This window comes from Nycticebus coucang, chromosome X, assembly GCF_027406575.1.
Source record: "Nycticebus coucang isolate mNycCou1 chromosome X, mNycCou1.pri, whole genome shotgun sequence".
Lineage (NCBI taxonomy): Eukaryota > Metazoa > Chordata > Mammalia > Primates > Lorisidae > Nycticebus > Nycticebus coucang.
Genome location: NC_069804.1, coordinates 94,456,245 through 94,461,444, shown reverse-complemented (window position 1 = coordinate 94,461,444; position 5,200 = coordinate 94,456,245). Strand labels below are relative to the sequence as shown.

General features: G+C 38.3%; 1 pseudogene; it reads right to left on the bottom strand.

The window, feature by feature from the left end:
- Nucleotides 1–405: 405 nt before the first annotated feature.
- Nucleotides 406–2,921, bottom strand: LOC128578449 (52 kDa repressor of the inhibitor of the protein kinase-like; annotated as a pseudogene).
- Between the last annotated feature and the right edge of the window lie 2,279 nt (nt 2,922–5,200).

Below are 5,200 nucleotides of genomic sequence, written 5' to 3'. Positions count from 1 at the left end.
TTGGCTTTATTGTAACATTTTATAAGACGTATTGCTTCCTATCATATCTCTTGAAAATTTATTTCTTCAAAGAATTTACAACTCAATACCTGATGTGGGTCTGCTTTGATAGTAAATGTTATGTCTAAATTGACTTAAATAAAATAACTTAACAGTGTCAGTAGCCACTATCACAAAAAAGTGAAAGACGGCACTTTTAATGCTATCTTCTGGATGAAAAAAATAGGTCTTCAAAGCATGAGCATTCAACAGGGGCCATTCAAGGTGGTAGATTATCAAAGGCTAAAGTAGTCAATGAAGGCCTACAGGTGAAGATATTCAGTAATTAACTGGCCTAGATCCACCTACAGCTCTTCTTTCAAATATCAAATGCAAGAGAAAGCCTTTAAATATATTTAAAATCTCTTAGGTATTTTCCATGGTTTCTGAATTATCTTCAGGAAGCTTTGACTTAGTTGTATAGAGTTTGATATATGTGTCCACCATTAAATCCAGATCGTGTTTAATATCAAAATTTATGTTAAGCAAAGCCAAGTTACTTGACCTTTGGTCTATCAAAGTGTTCCTCAAGTATGCTTTAAGACGTTTTCATCCATTTTCATAATGCTCATTCTCAACCTTAATCACAGGAAGAATACACAGGACCTTCAGCAATGCATACACATTAGGAAAAACTTAATGTCAGGCAGGTGAAGGGATTCATAAATGGTGGATGGAAGGTCAATATCCTTTCCTCTGTGTTTCCATTTAATTCTCCAGCAAAGAAGTTTGGCTGAGAGTATGTCAGGATTGGGTAAAAACTTCTGTATATGTCAGCATGGTGTTCCTCTGATGTATTGAATTTGAGTTGACCCATGACTGAGGATACTAGAGACAAGCATTTAAGAGCTTTGAGGTGCTGCTCCAAGAATATATCTTTATATTCCTGAATAATGCGTTCCACTTTTGGAACACTTAAAGTTTCTTTACAGTAACTATCAGAAGTTGGTTGAGGTTCCAAGATACCTTGCTGAGCTCTGTGGAATTTCCCAGGAAGCTTCATCTGAATATCAAGTTTAGTTGCCAAATTTGTGGCTTCCTCAAACCAAAACTCATGATAAACTTCAATATTTTCCATCACTTCATTGAGTGAATGCAATACTGCAGTCAAGCTACTGGCAGCAAAGAAGACATCAGAGGTTTGCCCCTGGAGATTTTTTCCAAAGGCCCTTGTGAAAGAGAGGACATTTTAAAGAACAAAAATAGTAACAATGAAATAAAAATCTGTTACTGAACTACAGAGGAAAAATGCTTGGCCAGCTATACAATTATTTCATCTAACAGTTGTGTCACTATTTATACCATCAAAACATAAAACAAGTGCTTAAAGGAGGTCCACTAAAACTTCAAATACATCATGCCTTCTTGTCCACAGAGAATGGCAATTTTTCTTCAGTTCTTTAGCCCTTTCTTCAGTGTTCTGAAAAAGAACAGAAATTACATTGTCAAGTACTAAAAGCAGTTGTGGTGATCAATGGAAAAAAGAACAAACTTCCTCAATTGTTCCCAATGCAACAGATACTCTCATAATAGGCACTGATTTTGCCCACCATATATTTAAGGCACAGGAAGAGCAAAGTGTGTAGATAGCTTGGGGATATTTCTCTCCAAGTCTAGAAGCAACAACTTTCATTTTGGAAGAAAATCCACTGGACACAATGTAAGCCTGGCCACGACAATACTCCATATTTAATCTCCACTTCTCAGTTATTGTAGTGTGAAATTTCACAGCCAAAATTTCTGTATCGGCTTCATAAGGCAGGAAGCCCACAAATTCCTCTCTCAGGTTATGAGATTCATCCACGAACCTCACCAGCACCGGTAGGTGCTCTTCCCCTGTTATGTCTACTACATCATCTGTGATAAGAGAAAAAAAGTGTGAGTCTCTCACTTCCCTGAGAGTTTCTTCCCGAATGCAGCTCTCACAGATTTCTAGAATCTGTTTCTGTTGTATTTTTGAACAAAACAATGTGTTAACTGCTGTTGTCTCAAAGCATTTTCGCAGAACCTCTTCACCAGAATTTATCCGGCACTCGAGCAGTGTTTGAAAGTTATCAGGAGTAAAGAGACCTTCTGTGAGTTCATCAGCCTCAGGTCCATCTAGAGGTATGTTTTGTTTTCCAGAAGAATCAAGATTTCAAATAGAGATTTGAGATAGTCTTTGTTTTCCTTCTCTTCAAGGGTTAGAGGTAAAATATCCTCATCCTGTTCTTCACCCACCTCTTCTGCACTGGGGTTCTGAGCATTGCTGTTTTTGGTTTCTTTATGTTTTTGTTCCTGTTCAGAGGTTTCATTATTTTTTTTTTCTGTTTCAGAGTCCTGATTTCATCTTCCCTCAATTCTTTTATTCGTTTTCTGTGTCTGCCGTGTGGATTGTTCAAATGACTGGTAAGAACAAATATTGTTGGTATTGCATTATCCGGAAGAACTGTGTTAACTAGTGTGATGAAAATGTGTCAAACGGTCTATGAACCAAGTGTATGGTGCCAAATGATCATACTAAGGTACACAGCTATGATTTAATAAATAAATAAATAAATGCAAAAAAAAAAAAAAAAAAAAAAAGAACTGTCCTGTAAGGGCTCTCCCAATGACTTCACAAATATCTGCTTCAATTAATTTTGAGAAATCAAATAACCCAATCATTCTTTACTTTTCTGATGCCTCTGCAAAATGTATAGTTGTACAGATAATAGAAGTCTCAACGTGTTTGGCACATAATTGATAATGTCTATTTAGTTAATCAGGAGTTTTATCTACTAAGTTTGCTCTCCTACAATTCTCCACCCACTTCTGGCAGGATCCTGCGGGAACCTGAAGAAGGCCAGGTTGGACCGCATGCTCTTCCGCGTGCAGTTGCGGGCAGCGCAGAAGTTCGGCATCTTCGCCTGCTCACAGGCCGGCTCAGTCCTCCCCTCCCAGACTCCTCGGGGCAATCCGCCTGCCCCCACGGCGGGGCCAGGGAGGAGAACCAGGCCTGCCCCCCCACCACCCCCGGACGCTGCTGCCTCCTTCTAATTTTGTTATTTCTTTTCTTCTGCTGGGTTTGGGATTGGATTGCTTTTTCTTTTCCATTTGTTGTTGTTGTTGTTGCAATTTTTGGCCGGGACTGGGTTTGAACCTATCACTTCTAGTATATGGGGCTGGCGCCCTACTCCTTTGAGCCACAAGCACTGCCCACTTTTTCCATTTTTTTAAGAATTTTATTTTGTTGCTGATATGCTCTCTTTCTGTTTTTTGGATGTCAGTATCTAATGTGACAAATTACCCTCTTAGGACTGTATTTGCAGTGTTCCACAGGTTTTGGTAGCTTATATCTTCATCACTGTCATGTTAGAGGAAGTTAATGACTTTCAGTTTATCTATTCCTTAACCCAACTGTCATTCAGCATAAGGTTGTTTAATTTCCATGCCTTTGTGTGGGGATGAAATTTTTTTTCTATAGTTGAATTCCACTTTTATTGCCTTGTGGTCTGAGAAGATAGAAAGTACAATTACTTTTTGTTGTTGTTTGAGGTTTGCTTTCTGTCAGGGTATAATTTTAGAGAATACTCCATGGGCTGATGAGAAAGATGTATGTTCCTTAGCTTTGGGATGCTGTGCTCTATATATTCCTATTATGCACATTTGTTATAGGGTCACATTTAAGTCTCTTGTGTCTTTGTTTCATTGTTGTATAGAGGATCTTGAAATGTCCTCTTATTGTATTTTTCCCTCAACTAGTAATAAGTGTGCTTCTTTGTCTTTTTCGACTTTGGTTCCTTTAAATCCACTTGTATCTGAAAATAAGATTGCAACCCCTCTTTGAGGCTATGTGTGATTCCTGCAGACAATATATGGATTGCTTGTAGTTTTTTATTCAATCAGCATGTCTGTGTCTCTTCAGTAGGGGAATTCAACCCATTAACATTTATTGAGAGAGTTGATACGTGGGATGGATTTCTTTCTTTCTTTCTTTCTTTTTGACAAAGTCTCACTGTGTCACCCTTGGTAGAGTGCCATGGCATTACAGCTCACAGCAACCTCAAACTCTTGTACTTAAGCAATTCTCTTGCCTCCGCTTCCCAAGTAACTGGGACTACAGGAGCCCTCCACAACCCCTGTCCATATTTTTGTTGCAGTTGTCATTGTTGTTTAGCTGCCCTGGGCTAGGTTCCAATACACCAGCCTTGGTGTACGTGGCTGGTGTCCTGCCCACTGAGCTATGGACACTGCCATGTGTTGGATTTCTGTTTGTCTCATTTTGTGAAAGTTCATTGGTTAGCTTTATCTTTTGCATCACTGGGGAAGCTAAGTTTTTTTCCTTTAATTTCTGGATGTTTAGTTTGCTGTTGGTCCATTGTGATGGTCAGTACGGAGACTAGATCAGAGTATTTCCTGTAGAGCTTGACTTACTTTGACAAACTTTCTCATTGTTTGCATATTAGTAAAAGATTTTATTCCTCTATCAATTTTAAAGCTTAGTTTAGTGTGATATCAAATTCTGGGGTGAAAATTGTTTTGTTTAAGAAGGTTAAAGGTAGATTCCCATTCTCTTCTGGCTTGAAATGTTTCAGTTGAGAAGTTCATTGTCATCCTGATGGATCTGCTCATGTAGGTCAATCGGTGCTTATTCCTGGCTGCTTGCAGAATTTTCTCTTTTCTCTTGATTTTGGACAGGTTCATTAAATGTTTCTTGGAGATGCTCTGTTTGAGTTGAGATGATGTAGGCTTCAAAATATCTCTGGAAAGTGTGCACAGAGCTCAGGACTAAGTGTGGATTTCATTAACTTCTCTACTCTGCTGGATTAGGAGGAGGTGAACAACCAGAAACACTTCAAGTCAATGTCCTAGGGAAAAAAAATAAGAGACTGGGAGAATCTGCTCTGGATTTGTGGAATTAAAATAAATCATATAATTGTAAGCATTTTCCCCTAATGTGGACCAAGCAGAGTGTAGAAGGCATGTTCAAAAGAAAAGGTCTGAGAAATCCCCAGAATCTACAGCAGTGTTAGTTGATGAAGATCTTATTCTCCCAAATCTAGTCAATAAAACAGAAAAAAGTGATTTCACCATTTATAAAGGTATCTACAAAATTTTTGAGACAGACTGTGTTTTGGTCTATTACTTCACTTACAAAAAATACAATTAAAAATGTCCTTTGTGATTGACCCAAGGAATT